The 15,627-nt window shown below is 41.8% G+C and overlaps 1 protein-coding gene and 1 long non-coding RNA gene across 2 annotated transcripts in view; one reads left to right on the plus strand and one right to left on the minus strand.

The window, feature by feature from the left end:
- The first annotated feature begins 1,226 nt into the window (after positions 1 to 1,226).
- Positions 1,227 to 15,627, plus strand: part of PDYN (prodynorphin) — a 35,122-nt gene continuing 20,721 nt past the window's right edge. The window contains exon 1 of the mRNA XM_032295632.1: positions 1,227 to 1,332. The gene's annotated coding sequence lies outside the window, so the exon portion shown is untranslated. The remainder of the gene's footprint in view (positions 1,333 to 15,627) is intronic.
- The window catches only part of LOC116563016, a 58,118-nt gene continuing 52,313 nt past the window's right edge, over positions 9,823 to 15,627 (minus strand). The window contains exon 4 of the long non-coding RNA XR_004274166.1: positions 9,823 to 10,407. This is a non-coding gene — a long non-coding RNA (uncharacterized LOC116563016). The remainder of the gene's footprint in view (positions 10,408 to 15,627) is intronic.

Raw genomic sequence — 15,627 nt, forward strand, 5'->3', positions numbered from 1 at the left:
GTTTCATTTCTTACTTTCTAAAGTGTATGCCTGCTATTTCTTTTCTTGACTTATTGCAGTGGCTAAGACCTGCAGCACAATGTGGAATAGGAGTGGTGAGAGTGGACCTCCTTGCCTGGGTCCAAATCTCAGAGGAAAAACTTTCTCTTGCAGCATTCAATATTATGTTCATTGAGGCTTTTTGTAGATGCCCTTTATTAGGTTAAGGAAGCTGCCTTTTAATCCTAGTTTGCTGAGAGACATTTTAAAAAATCATAGATGAAAATTAAGTGTGGTTAAGCATATTTTCTGCATCAATTAATATGATTATTTGGTTTCCTTCCTTACTGTGTTAATATGTTAGATTTACGTTGACTTTCGACGTGATGTGTTGAACTGTCATTGCACACCCAAGATAGACCTCTCTTGGTCAACACATAAATTGCGTGTGTGTGTGTGTGTGTGTATGTATATGTGTGCATATGTATGTGTGCGTGCAATTTGCATATACATAAATACACAGTCATGTATCACTTAACAATGAAGATATGTTCTGAGAAATGCGTTAGGTGATTTCATCATTGTGTGAACATCATAGAGTGTACTTACATATATCTTGGTGGTTATAGCTATGCACTACTATGGTACAGTTTATTGCTCTGAGGTTACAAACCTGTATAGTACGTTATTGTACTGAATGCTGCAGGCAGTTTTAACACAATGGTGTTTGTGTATCTAAACATTTCTAAACATAAAAAGGTGCTGTAAAAATATAGTATAAGAGATTAAAAAAAAATTAGTGCCCTGGTCTAGGGCCCTTCCCATGAATGAAGCTTGAAGGACTATAAGTTGCTCTGGGTGAGCCAATGAGTGAGCGTTGAGTGAATGTGAATGTGAGTGACATTACTGCACATTACTGTGAACTTTATAAACACTATACACTTAGGCTACTAAATTTATAAAAATAATTTTTCTTTCATAATAAATTAACCTTTAGTTTACTATAACTTTATAGACTTTAATTTAAAAAACTTTTTGAGTCTTTTGTAATAACACTTAGCCTTAAGCACATTGCACATCTGTGCAATGTTTTTTCTTTATATTTTTATTCTATTCACTTTTTAAAAAAAAATTATTTCTTAAAACTTTTTTGTTAAAAATTAAAACATAGCACCCATGTTAGCCTAGGCCTACACATGGTCGTGATCACCAATATCACTGTCTTCCACTTGCACATCTTGTTGCAGGGGGAGGTGTTCCAGGGCAATAACACACGTGGAGCTGCCATGTCCTGCGATAACAGTGACTCTTCTGTAATACTTCCTGAAAGACTTGCCTAAGGCTGTTTTAAAGGTAACTGGTTTTTTTTTTTAATATAAGTAGTAGACATGCACTCTAAAATAAGGATTAAAAATATAGCATAATAAACACATAAACCAATAACATAGTCTTTTATTATCATTACCAAGTATTATATGCTATACATAATTGTATTGCTGTACTTTAATATGATTGACAGTGCTGTAGGCCTATTTATGTCAGCATCCACACAAACATGTCAGTAAGGTGTTTCACTATAGCGTTAGGATGGCTAGAACATCACTAGGTAATAGGAATTTTTTATCTCTATAATCTTATGAGACCACCCTTGGTCCATTATTGACCAAAAGTTGTTATGTGGTACATGACAGTACATGATTTACTGATACTTTGTTGAAACCATATGTATAAGTTTGGACTTATAAGGTTAAATGTTTTTAACTATTAATATTAATTTGATTTTTAATAGACATGGGAATATTTAGGTCATCTATTTCTCCTTGAGTGAGTCTTGATAGTTTGTGGCTTTCAGGAAATTGGTCGGTTTCAGCTAAGTTGTCAAATTTAAGTGGATAGAGTTGCTCATAGTATTTTTTATTATCCATTTATGTCTGTGCTGTCTGTAGTAATATTCCAATACTTTTACTCTAGAGACTGGTAATTTGTGCCTTCTCTTTATTTTTCTTAGTTAGTCTGGCTAGAGGTTTATCAATTTTATTGATCTTTTCACAGAAACTGCTTTTGGTGTGATTGATTTTCTCTATTATTTTTGTTTTCAATTTCATTGATTTCTGGCCTTATCTTTATTATTTCCTTTCTTCTGATTGCTTTGGGTTTATTTTGCTTCTTTTTCTAGTTCCTTAAAGTGGAGTCTTAGATTGTTGATTTGACACTTTCCTTCTTTTCAAATATAATCATTTAATGATATACATTTTTCTTCTGAACACTGCTTTAGCAGCATCCTACAAACTTTGAGATGTATTTTCATTTTCTTTCAGTTAAAAATTTTGTAATTTCCCTCGAGACTTCCACACTGATTTATGGATTATTTAGAACGGTCTTTTTAAAAATTTTTCTAAGTATTAGGGGAATTTTCCAGATAGCTTTCTTATGTTAATTTTTAATTTAAGTCCATTATGCTCAGAGGCATTCTTAGGATGATTTAAATTCTTTAAAAATTTTAAGGTTTGTTTTATGCCGCAGAATATGATCTATTTCAGTGACTGTTCCATCAACCTTTGAAAAGAATGGGAATTCTGCTGTTCTTGAATGGAGTCGTCTGCAAATGTCAATCAGATGAGTTCACTGCTGGTGGTGCTCAGTTCTTCTCTCTGCTCTTGCTGATTCTCTGTGTACTGTCCTATCAGCTCCTGAGTAAGTGGTGTTCACATCCCCAACTCTGATTTGGGGCTTGTTCATTTCTCTTTTCAATTCTAGCAGTTTTTGCTTCACATATTTTGAAACTCTGTTGTTAGATACATACATCTTTAAGAGTGTTATGGTTTCTTCGTGATTGATGGTTTTTCATTATTTAATATCGTCTTGTTCTCCAGTAATTCTCTTTTCTCTGAAGTCTACTTTGTCTAATATTAACAAAGCTACTCCAGTGGCTTTTCTTTTTATTAGTATTTCCATGGTATATTATTTTTCATCATTTTACTTTTAATTACCTATGTCTTTATATTAAAAATGGAATTCCTGTAGACATGTGTAGTTGAATCTTGTTTTTTTCTTTTCTTTTTTTTGGTCCAAATCCAGCAATCTCTGTTCTTTAACTGGTGTGTTTAGACTATTTTTCTTCACTGTAATTATTAATGTTTGAGTTTAGATCTACTATTTTATGTTTTTTTTTTGTTTGTTTTTTTTTTAGTTTTTGACTGTTTTTCTTTGCTGTATTTTCCCTTTCCTGAATTCTTTTGGAGTATTTGAGTATTTTTTAGTATTTCATTAAAATTTTTCTATTTTTATTTTATTACATCTTTTTGTATATAGTTTTTAATGGTTGCCTATACGGGCCCCTGGGCCCTCCCTATTGTATTTCTCATACATGCTACATCTGTGTGTAACCCAACCACACAATGTTATAACATTTTGCTTTCAACTGTCTTTTTTTTTTTTTGAGACAGATTGCACTATTGCCTAAGCTGGAGTGCAGTGGTGTGATCTTGGCTCACTGCAACCTCTGCCTCCTATGTTCATGCGATTCTCATACCTCAGCCTTCCGAGTAGCTGGGATTACAGGCATGTGCCACCATACTTGGCTAATTTTTGTATTTTATTTTTGGCTGAGATGGGGTTTCTCCCTGTTGGCCAGGCTGATGTCAAACTCCTGACCTTAAGCGATTTTGCCCAACTCGGCCTCCCAAAGTGCTGGGATTGCAGGTGTGAGCCACTGCGCCCAGCCTATTTTAAAGTTAAGAGAAGAAAGACGATCTATTTATCCAGATATTTACCATTCTTATTGCTCCTTCTTCAGTGCTCATGTTCTAAGTTTCCTTCTGGTATTATCTCCCTTCCTTCTGAAGAACTTCTAATAGTTCTTTTAGAGTGGTATTCTGGTGACAAAATCTTAGTCTACCTTCATCCAAAAATGCATTTATTTTGTTGTCATTCCTGAGGGATATTTTTGCTGGATATAGCATTCTGGGTCAACAATTCTTTTATCTCTTTAAAATGTTGTTATACTGCCTCTTGGCCTCCATGATTCCTAATGAGAAATCTGCAGTCATTTGGATAATTGTTTCTCTGTATGTCATGCATTATTTTTCTCTGGCTGCTTTTGAGATGATTTTTTTTTTAAGACTCAGAGACTTGCTCTATTGCCCTGGCTAGAGTGCAGTGGCATGATCATAGCTCACTGTAGTCTTGACCTCCTGGGCTCAAATGATCTTCCCATCTCAGCCTCCCAAGTAGCTAGGGCTACAGGCATGCATCACCACACTCAGCTAATTGTTAACTTTTTTGTAGAAGCAGAGTCTCACTAGTTACCCAGTCTGGGCTCAAACTCCTGGCCTCAAGTGATTCTCTTGTCTCAGCCTCCCAAAATGCTGGGATCATAGCCATAAGCCACTGTGTCCAACCAAGATTTTTTATTTGTCTTAGACATTCAGCAATTTTTATTGTAATATGCTTGAGCATGATTTCTTAATTTATTCTGTTTTAATTTGCATATTTTCTTGAATCAAGTTTGTGTGTTACACAAACTATGGGAATTTTATAGCCATTCTATTTTTAATACTTCTTTTTTCTGTACCACATGCTTTTCTCCCTCCTGGGACATCAATAACATGAAAGGAGAGCTTTCTGTATTGCCCCATAAGTTCCTGAGGCTCTGTTCATTTTTTTTTAGATTAGATAATTTCCATTGATCTGTTTTCAAGTTCACTGACTTCCCTCTGTTATTTCCATTGTGCTATCAAGTTTCTCAAGTAGCCACATTTTAAATTTTTGGTTATTGTGTTTCTTTCTTTCTTTTTTTTTTGAGGTGGAGTCTTGCTCTGTCACCAGGCTGGAGTGCAGTGGCACAATCTCGGCTCACTGCAACCTCCGCCTCCTGGGTTCAAGTGATTCTTCCGCCTCAGCCTCCCGAGTAGCTGGGACCACAGGTGCGTGCCACCACGCCCAGCTAATTTTTGTATTTTTAGTAGAGACAGGGTTTCACCATGTTGTCCAGGATGGTCTCAATCTCTTGACCTCGTGATCTGCACTCCTCGGCCTCCCAAAGTGTTGGGATTACAGGCGTCAGCCACTGCACCCAGCTGGTTATTGTGTTTCTACATTCTAAAATTTAATTTGGTTCTTTTTCATAGCTTCTATTTTTCTACTGAGACTTCTCAGCTTTTCATTCATTTCAATAGTGCTTGCCTTCTTGGATTATAATACTTACATTAAAGTCTTTGTCTAATCATTTCAATATCTAGACCCTCTTGCCATTGGCATCTGTTGTGTTTTTTTACCTGAAATTGTTAAACTTTTTATTGATTCTTTATATGTGGAGAACTTTTGTATTGTATCCTGGCCATTGGAATATCATGGTATGAGACTCTGGGTGTCATATTTATTTAAATCCTATATGGAATGCTGATTATTGTTATTATTACTTTAGCCAGGAAATTCACCCACTTAGTTTTGGGCTACAAGTTTTGATCCACTTTCTGTGGGCTGTAGTTCTATTATAGTTTAGTTTTTAAAGGATTTCTGGTGCTAGTCAGATGTATTCGGCATAGTTACTGTCCACTGGCCAGTATGGGATCTTGGTGGTGGTCTATCTGTCCTCTAGTTCGATTCTCAAAGTCTTTGGTATATGTTTAGGATTAGATGCATATATGGTTATTTCAGCAATAAGCCCAGGAATACATAGACTACTTTATTAGACCCCTTTCTTCGGCTGCCTCCTCTGAGAGTAAGTAGCAGAGAGAAAGAAAGAAAGTGAGAGAGAGAGAGAGAGAGACAGAGAGAGAGAGAGAGAGAGAAACATCAGCAGGTGAGCACCTAGAGCCTACAGCTGAGGATGCTGAGAATCCCTAGCTGGTCTAGGAGATATTGTTTGAGCGCATGGTCAATCTGTGCTTGGTCTCCAGACTTCTCAATCAGTTGAGCCAATAACTTTTTAATTTCCTAGACTAGGTGAGATCAGGTCTAGTGAAAAAGTTCTGAGTAATGTGTAAGCCTCCCGTGAGCATGGCAGCCATGGCGGTGAATGAGATTGTAGAATAAGGATGTGTCTAGAGAGGGAAGAAAAGAGAAGCCCATTTTAAAAGACAGGTAAGGAAGAGGAGCCTGTGGAAGAGAATGAGAGAAGTGCTTCAAGACACAGGTGAATTCTTCCTCGCGAAAGCCCTAGAAAGAGAGTGAGTCAAGAAATGGAGAGTAATTAACAGTGTAAAGTACTTGTGGGGGATCAGTCAAGATAAGAACTGAGAAGGGCCCTTGGGATCTGTCAACATGAGGCTGTTGACAAAACAGTTGTAGTTGCCACACTAGGAGAGTCTTTTGAAATCATACTCTACACCTTCTGCAGATGAGGAAAGTGAGGCAATGAGCTACTTAGTTTTTGGTTTTGTTTTTTTAAGTGGCAGATGCAGAATTACAGTAAGTAGAGGTCAAGGCTCTAAGGATATTTAAAGGTCACCTGCTTTGATTCCTTATCTAGTACTTGAGTCTCCAGTACAACAGCTCTCCGAAGCCCAAGCTTAAGTGCATCTACTGGGAGAGAACTCAGCTCCCAACTCAAATGAGAGTCTGATTCTTTACACCTAGCTCTCTTATACCACAGGGCAGACACGTGCCAGGAGATTGTCTGCGTCCTGAGCTGATCCCATAGGGAGCTGACTGGATTTGGAAACTCAGAAGATTAGGTCAGGCTTTGAGTTTTAAGAAGGCTCTTGGCCAAAATGAAACCCTTTCCTCATAAACTCTGGCCACTCCCTAAATAAAGCCAAATCCTTGGGGGAATTCCAGGAAATTCCAGGACCAGCTTAACAATTCCACATGGGTACTCACAGGCACCTCCAGCCCAGTACCTCAAAACATGAACTCATCACCTTCCCCTGCCAAAACCTGTTTTTATTCTTGAGACTCTGACTCCTCTTCCATCCAGGTGCTCAGACAGAACTCTGGAGGTCTCCTTGACTCTTCTCTCTCCTCCACTCCCCATTTTAAAACGAATCATTATTATTCTTCCCAGGCATCCCTGGAACTTGTCAGTTTCTTCTTACCCCACCATGCCTCTCAAGTACAGGCCACCATTACCTCCCGTGTGGACAATGATCAGCCTTCCAACTGGTTTCCTGCTTCCAGTGTCTTCCCATATAACCTTTCTCCACATCGAAGCCTATCATCCGCAAGCTCCAAACCCTTCAGTGCCTTCCCATTGTTCTCAGGATAAAATACAAGCTACCTAACGTGGCCAAGAGTTTGTCCTTGACTCTGGGGCTTCTGCCTGCTCTGTAGCCTCATTTCATGCCTCTCTCATTCCCTTTCTGCATTTTCTTGACAAAGCCATGCTATTCTTCTCCTTCAGTGCTTTTCACTATTCCCATTCTTGGAGCTCCTTTTTGTCACCTTCACTAATACTGCCTATACATTCTTAAGATCTTTGTTTGGGTATCACCTTCTCAATAAGGCTTTCCTTAACTACGCCCCATCACAGGTAGAATTGTTGCCATCTCTGTCCTCTCACAGGTCTTTGGGATGCTTCTATTATGTAACTTTTACTATTCTCTAGTTATCTGCTTGACTTTTTCTCTCCATTTGACTCTAAGGCCCAGGAGAACAGGGAATATGTCTGCCCTCATTCTCAAAGTATTTTTACTGCCTGGCACAGTCCCTAGCACACAGAGTGCGTTGAGTGTGTACAGTTCTATGGTTTAATTATTTATTCAATGCTTATGGTGTTGTTGGCACCACTTGCATGAAAAAGAAGTGGGGCTCAGATGAATTAGTACACCAAAATTCTTACTATACCTTACAGAATTCAGATAGACATTCTGTAAATTCCCTGCCGTCCCAGGAAGTATTGAGTCTAACAGCTAAGATGGGAGTTGTTGTGGCCTCTCCAGAAGACCAACCCTCAAAAGTGTGCCCCAGGAAGTCTCATTTCAATACCAGCAACTTCTCCCTGGAATAGCAGTAAGCCCTATGATGACATCAAAGCCAACCAGTTCTCTGATTAATGTGAGCTAATTACTATTAGTAGATGTAATTCTAGCCCAAATATAAAGCCTTGTGGCCTAATCGTCCATTCACTCTTTATTCAGCAAATATTTAATGAGCACCTACTCTGTGACATTCTCTGCACCAGGTGCTGAGAACACAAGACAGACAGGGGTCCCTGTCTGTAAGTTAACATGATGGTGGTCAGGTTGAGCATGGGGCAAGGGACGGCTGTTAATTAAATAATGACACAGCAATTGTGATTAGTGCTATGATGTAAAAGTATTGGGTTCTCTAACAGCATATAAAGGGGGCCTGACATAGGTCTGTAGAATTGGAAAGGATTTCCCTGAACAGTGGCCTAGGTATACATGATTTTGCCAGGCAATGAAATGAGCAAGGAGTGTTCCAGGCAGAGGGAGCAGCAGAGGAAAGGGACTTGGCAGATGGGAAGGAGCATGATGCCTTTTAGTTGCTGAAGGAAGGCAAATGGTGAAGCATTTGAGAGATGAGATGGGCAGAAAGAGGCTAGGGAAGCAAGCAGGCCCAGACCATGCCAGGCCTTTTAGGCCATGATAAGAATTTACAGATTTTATCTAAAAATGATGAAAAGCTCTCACCAAGAACTGTTTGATCCTCTAAGGAAACAGGAGCAGCTGTTGTCAAGTACTTGGCATGTATTTCATTATTATAATATGCATGCATGGGAGGTGGGGTAGTTTTCAAACTTGGCTGTAAATTGATACTCCTCCCACTTAGAGATAGGGTCTATGCCAGGTGCAGTAGCTCACATCTGTAATCCCAGCACTTTGGGAGGCCGAGGTGGGCGGATCACCTGAGGTCGGGAGTTCAAGACCAGCCTGACCAACATGGAGAAACCTCGTCTCTACTAAAAAAATAAAAATAAAAATTAGCTGGGCGTGGTGGCGCACACCTGTAATCCCAGCTTCTCAGAAGGCTGAGGCAGGAGAATCACTTGAACTTAGGAGGTGGAGAGTGCAGTGAGCCGAGGTGGCGCCATTGCGCTCCAGCCTGGGCAACAAGAGTGAAACTCTGTCTCAAAAAAAAAAAAGAAAGAAAGAAATGATAGGATCTATGTCCCTTCCTCTTAATCTGAGTGGGCTTGTGATGGTTTTGACCAACAGAGTGCAAAGGAAGTGACACTATGTGACTTGCAAAGCTAGGTCATGAAAGGTCATGCAACTTGGCGCCTGCTCACTGGAACACTAGCTTTTAGAATCCTGCTGGAGAGCCACAGGTAAGTCACTGTTCCAGCGGAAGCCAGGCTTTGAGGCAACCCTGCCTGGGACTATGTGAAAAAACCTCAGGTTATTCCTACCCTCAGCCATTTGAGTTTTCCTATCTGAGACTCCAGACATCATGTAGCAGAAACAAGCCATACCTGTTACGTCCTGTCTGAATTTCTGGTTGAAGACTCTGTGAGCATAATTGAATGATTGCTTTGTTATTCCGCAAAGGGTTAATGTGGTTTATTATGCAAGAATAGAGAGCTGAAAGAGTAGATATATTATTAGTATTCTCCCATCTTCCAAATGAGGAAGCTGATTTTCAGAAAGATTAAGCAACCTGATCCAGGTCTTGCAGGCAGTCAATGAAGAGCCATGATTGAATCAAGTTCTGGTTAATTGCAGAGCCTGCTCCCTTCTGATGATCCCAGGTGACTCCTACACTGAGTAAAGCTCCCTGACAAAATCTCCCAAGCTCCGCTCCCCCATTACCGCTCTTCAATCTGGAGACCCACTTTGGTTAATCTAGATTTCAATGACTAGGATTTGGTTACAGAAACAGCCTTCATGACACATTTGATTTGCATTCTTTTCAAATAATTGAAAGACATTCACCCTGCAGTCACTTCGTTTCTGACTTTATTTTCCCCTCCACACCCACAGGCAGGAGCCAGATATTTCTGCCAACCCTGACAAATCTGCTTCTCTCTCCACATTGCCCCCAGTGCACCAATGCCCACTGGTCTCCTATTAAATCCCAATCAGGGTTGTGAGAGGGCTGATTCAGCTCCCTCTCCCCACCCCCCGGGAAAAGTTAGGGCTGAGCAAATCACTTATTGGAGTAATTCTGGGAGCTGAGGCAGAGCCATGGCTGGAAGCCACCCACTAACTAGAAACCCAGGACATCAATCAGCCAAACTGATTTTTCCGCTGCTGCGCCATTTAAACAGTTATCTTTGCTCGAGGCTTTGTCCAAAGTTACTCAATCAGTGGGTTCCTGGGCGATAAGTCACCGCAGCCTCACTGCACTGTCTCTGTGTCCTGGGGCTGCCTCTTTACTCACTTCTCGAGAGGGGTTGAAGTTCATTTGTTGCACTCTAAAAAGAAGAGCGCTTACACTGCTTGCGCACATATTCTGGTTATAGCGGGAAGATGAAAAAGAATATTGAGGTCTGCTGGGATATCAATATACTTCTCATTTGACGCCCTGCGGAGGCAAGGAAGGATGGTTTAAATTCATTTATAGCGCCCCTGCTGGTCTCTTTGTCCCGCTGCAACAGACTCACGATCCAAGCTTTCCGGGGAGCCCCTTACAAGCTAATTGTGGGGGGCGAGGGGAGCCCTTAGCCACACAATCTCTTTTTCACATTTACATATGGAGAAGTTGAGGCCAGAAAGAAAAAAACATGATTTACTCAAGGTTGAATAGTGAGTCAGTGCTATTGTTACAATCAGCCTCTCCCGGGCTAGCACTTTTTCTAGGCTCCGAGACTGCCCTGCGCGTAGTAAGTGGCTCTGCTTGGCAGCACAGCATGAAATTGGGAGGTCCTGGATTCAAACCGAAGCTCTGCCACTTAACAGCTGTCATGAGAAGGGACTTCTCAGAGCCTCAGTTTTCTCATCTGTGAAACAGGGGTAAAACAAAAATGGATAAAATAGGATTTTGTGAGAATTCCTTCATCCACACATTTATTAAAAACCTATTGAGTGTTTGCTATGGGCCAGGCACCGTGCTGCGGACTTGTGGTATAATGGTGAATAGAACATTGCAGTACCTGTTTTTTGCTTTTTGTTTGTTTTTAGGGTGGCAGTCTAATGAGAGTATTAGTTAACATATGCAAATACACAACATAAATTCAACAACTGGTGAGAAGGGAAGCATTTTCCCTTTGATTTTCCGCACTTTCCAAATATCAGGCTTGGGGCCTTGCCCCAGCTGTATTAGTTTAGGAATATTGATGACTCGAAGAGATTAAGTTATTTAAAGGTCAAGACCACATAAATCTCTGTATTCTTCAGTATGCCTGGCCCCAGGATGTGCTCAGTAAATATTTGTTTGGTTGCATGAATGCCCCACGTTCTGGCTTCCTCGCCTCCCCGGCTGCCAGCCAATCGCTGTCCGTGGTGCTGAAAAGCAAATTCCTGCTGCTGGGCATCAGGCGGCGCAGGTGCTGAGGCAGAAAATGGAGCCCAGGGGAAGTGAATAGAGAGAGGAAGAATGAGCCAGCTTTTCCACTGACTATTAGTGACATCTTCATTTTGCCATCTCTTGGAATCCAAAGCTGATATTTCTTTTTCCAGATGTCCTCATTTTGCATTTCTTGCTAGCTGGAAGCACTGGGCAGATAGGTGTTAATAACCATGCAGGATGGTACTCTTGATAATGGGGGAGGTACTGGGAGTCCTTAGCCCCATAAAACTCTGTGTTAAAGTGTTCTGAAAAAGTGGTGGCCCCTTTCTTCAGACTCTTCCTGAGCAAGGAAAAGGCAGCAGTCATCAATGCCTTCAGCAGCTGATTTCATCCATGCCTGTCACCAAAGAACGTAGGCAGCTCTGAGTCAGAACTGGCTGCGGAAGTTCTGACTCAGATGTATATGGTAGAGTCATATATATAGTATATAGTAGCTCAAGAGAGGTCGGTCTGGGATTAACAAGTGGAAGCTGGGTGAGTGTTTCATTTTGACCCATATTTAATGTGATAATATTTTTACTTATTCATGCATTCTATAATTATTTATCGAGTGCCTTCCAAGGCCTGGAACTATTATAGGAGCTACAGATATACAGTCAAGTACAAGAAAGACAAGGTTTCTGGCTTCCTGAAACCTATATTCCAGTGGATAAGACAAAGAATAAACAAGTACTCAAAGGTGTAGCATAATTCCAAGCAAGAGGATAGATGATGATAGAGAGTGCTCTTTTAGATAAGGTGATCATGGGAGGCCTCTTTGAGGAGGGATCATCTGAGCATAGATGTGAATGAATTGAGAGAATGAGACATGCAAATATCAGGGGAGGGCAGCATTCCAGGTAGAAGCAACAACAAGAGCAAACACCCTGAAATGGGAACAAGATGGCATATTCAAGGACCAGCAAGGGCGCCTGTGTGAGTGGAGCAGATTAGACATTAGGGGACACGAAGATGAGATCCTATAGGTCTCGAGGAGGACAAAGCAGGATGCCTGGAATATGAGAAATACAAAATGACAGTTACTGCTGCACCCGCTATCATTTATTGATCATTGCATATGTAGTAGGCACTGTTCTAAACACTTACATATATTAATTTCATACTTGCAACAACCTTATGAGGAAAGTGAAGTTATTACTCCATTTCACTGATAGGAAAATTGAAGCCCAGAGAGATTAAGCAACTCGCCAAAGATCACAGAGCTAGTCCAGGATCGAGCCGAGTAGTCTGGCCCTGGAGCCCTTCATTGTTCCTAATTTGTCAATTCTACTGATGAAAACATCATTACTCAGAGAGGCAAGTGACTTGCCTACTTATACACAGCCCAGAAATAGTGGATCAGACTTGAATCCTAGGATTAAGCCCTAGGATATTTCCACTGCACCACACTGCCTCTTTCTATGGTAAAGCAGAATAGAGGAGAGAGGCTGTTCTGTGACACCCCCACAGAGGCACAGAGCAATTTTAATGCTGCCGGCGAGCCCCATGGGGATTTTATTTAAATGATGATCTGCACTGTGCAGATCTGATATTCTCTCCCACTTACCTTTCTCAAATGTGAAAACCATGCCACTCCATGCACCCTCTACCAGCACGTAAATGCTTTACCAAGGAAGCTGAACCTTTCTGTAGGGATTTGGGGTGTTGAGAAAGCTCCCTCCTTAAATGCCATTATTTCAGGGACTTGTAAAGATGACTCAGAGCAAGAGAGGGAAGCTATAATAGAAAATTAGCGATCTTATCCAAGATGGGACCCAGGCTGAAGGCCCAGCTTTAGACTGATAAAGGCCCTTCAGCAAGGGCTCCAAGGAGTCCTGAGTTGACACTGACCAGTTTAAAGAGAACTCAGGAGCAAGGCTCCCAGCTACTTCCATTCCCCGCAACTTTTAATATTCCTGAATGTGTCACAAAACTGGGAGAGCGTGGAGTGTGCGTGTTCAAGGGTGTGTTTGCATGTGCGCTGCTGTTGTTTCTGTGTGCATGTATGTGTCTGTGTGTATTTGGGTGAGGTTGTGCTTCTATAAATTTGTGTGTGAATCTGAGTACTAGTGAGGGTCTGTGTATTTGACCATGCTTGTGTGTATCTGTTCATAACCAGATGTGTATATGAATGTCTGTTTGGTGTGAATCTATGTATTTTGGTCTGTGGGTACTTGTGGGTCTCTGGGTGAGAATCTCTATGCGGGGAGGAATCCTAGATCTTTAGTTAGAAATTGTCAAATGCAGGTAGGCTATGGATAATGGAAGCAGCTACAGTGCAGGTCTTTTGATGGTGCTAACGAGGTAGGAGAAGAAAAAGCAGTGAGGCTAAACCACATATAAAACCTTTAAAAAGTTTTCCTAAGTATCAGCTGCTATTAATGGTAATAGCCATTTATGATTAATAATAGTATTGTGGAACCAGTCATAGCAGCTCCCATTTTGAGACTACCTACTGTATGCTTCATTATATTTAGTATCTGCCATTCTCATGACAACTCTGTGCTTCTCACTATGTGCATTTCACTGAGGAGGCAACTGGAGCTCAGAGAGGCTGAGTAACTTGCCCAGGGTCACACTGTTAGCAGGAGTGGAGCCTGGAGGAGAACTCAGGCATCAGTGATGCTATAGGCCGTTTTCTTCCCTCTCCAGACTGCAATTCTTCACCTACACCAGCCAGCACCCCCAGCTCCAGCCAGGCCCCAGCCCTGGAACGTGAAGAAGATGGCAGAGCAGACACAACACGAGGGTAGAACGAGGGTCTAGGCCCTGCTGGTCCATGGAGTTGTGTGGCCTTAGGACAATAGTCTTCCCTCTGAACCTCCACTTCCTCATCACTAAAGTAGGAATCTGGATTCACTGGTCTCCACTCTGACTGGGCCACAGGGAAGGGGTCTTTGTGGGTGGTCCCTATACCACCTTGGGAGTGTTGACCTGGAAAGGGGCCTCTGTGTGGAGACAGAAGAGGAAATTCAAGATATGTGTCCACCTGGCCTAAGGCACACACTCCTTTCCTTCCCAGTTGCGGGGGGATACAACAGCTTGGGCCTCAGCCCCCATTCCCATCCACTCCCTCTCTTCTCCTTAGTGCCTTTCCTGTACTGCAGAGATGGAAGTTGAAAACTATTTTCTGCAGCCTCCCTTGCAGCTAAAGCTCTCGATGTCAATTACGTTCTGCCAATTATCTAGACTGTGTGAGATTTTGACTCGAGTTAAAACAGAGGCCGTCTCTCTGCTGCTGTGGCTCTTTCTTCCAGCAGGAGCCATCGTGGCGGCATGGGGGTTTTTGCAGCAGCATCTCAGAGTCTGGTGGCCACCACCATGGGTGTTGAGAGGCAATTGTGATAACGTCATGGTGGCTCCCCAGTCCCAGCTTCCAGATCCCTGGACCCAAGTGGGACAGTAAGTTCTTGAACTCACTATTTGCAGGGGTGGCCTCCTGTTTGCCTGACTTTCTGATTGCATGGCTGGTTGGTCAGGTAGTGCTCTGTGAGTCATTTCCAGAGGCCCTGTCTACTCCTCCAGAACCTTCCCTCCCCTAGCACCTTGTAAAGTTCCTTATCCCCTATATTAAATCAAGTTTTGCCTTAAAAAGCCTTGATGATTTATTTCGGCTGCACAGAACCCTTTCTGATCACCATGGATCACTCCTACTCAGCCTTCAAAACCTAGCCGTGGTCTCCAGCTCCAAGATGACTTCCCATATTGACCAGACTGGCTTGGATACTTCTATATATCCACATCTCTAGCTCAGCCCTGTCCAGGTGGTGCTGAAATTACTGGAAGTACAGTTTACTTGCTGTCATCCCTGCCAGCCTGTGATCCCCAGAGGGCAGGAGCTGGGTCATCTCAGCCATGCAGCTGAGTGTTTAGCAGAGAACCTGGCGTATAGTACATACTCCAGGTGTTTTGTGGAATGAATACAGAAAAGGCCACAATTTGTCAGTTCAATAGGATTTAGGAGAATCTGTAAGATTTATGACTGAGAAGCCATTTAATCTCCCCCTCTGGCAAAAAGAAACTCACCTGGCATAAAGAGCTATTATTAGGAGTGATATATCTTATGGGGCTCATAGGATGATGAGGAGCAGCTCTTAGATGAAAGGTCTCATTTCAGATCAAATACCCAGGATCTCTGGGCAGGTCTATCCTCTTGCTGATGCCCAGGCTGCTGCTGAGGAATTAGGAACTGGTGGCTTTTGAGAGGTAGCTTGATGAGTGAAAAGAGCCCTGGCTTTTGAGGCAGACAGACCAGGG

Source organism: Sapajus apella, unplaced genomic scaffold (genome assembly GCF_009761245.1).
Source record: "Sapajus apella isolate SASKATOON/1434 unplaced genomic scaffold, GSC_monkey_1.0 scaffold33, whole genome shotgun sequence".
Classification (NCBI taxonomy): Eukaryota; Metazoa; Chordata; class Mammalia; order Primates; family Cebidae; genus Sapajus; species Sapajus apella.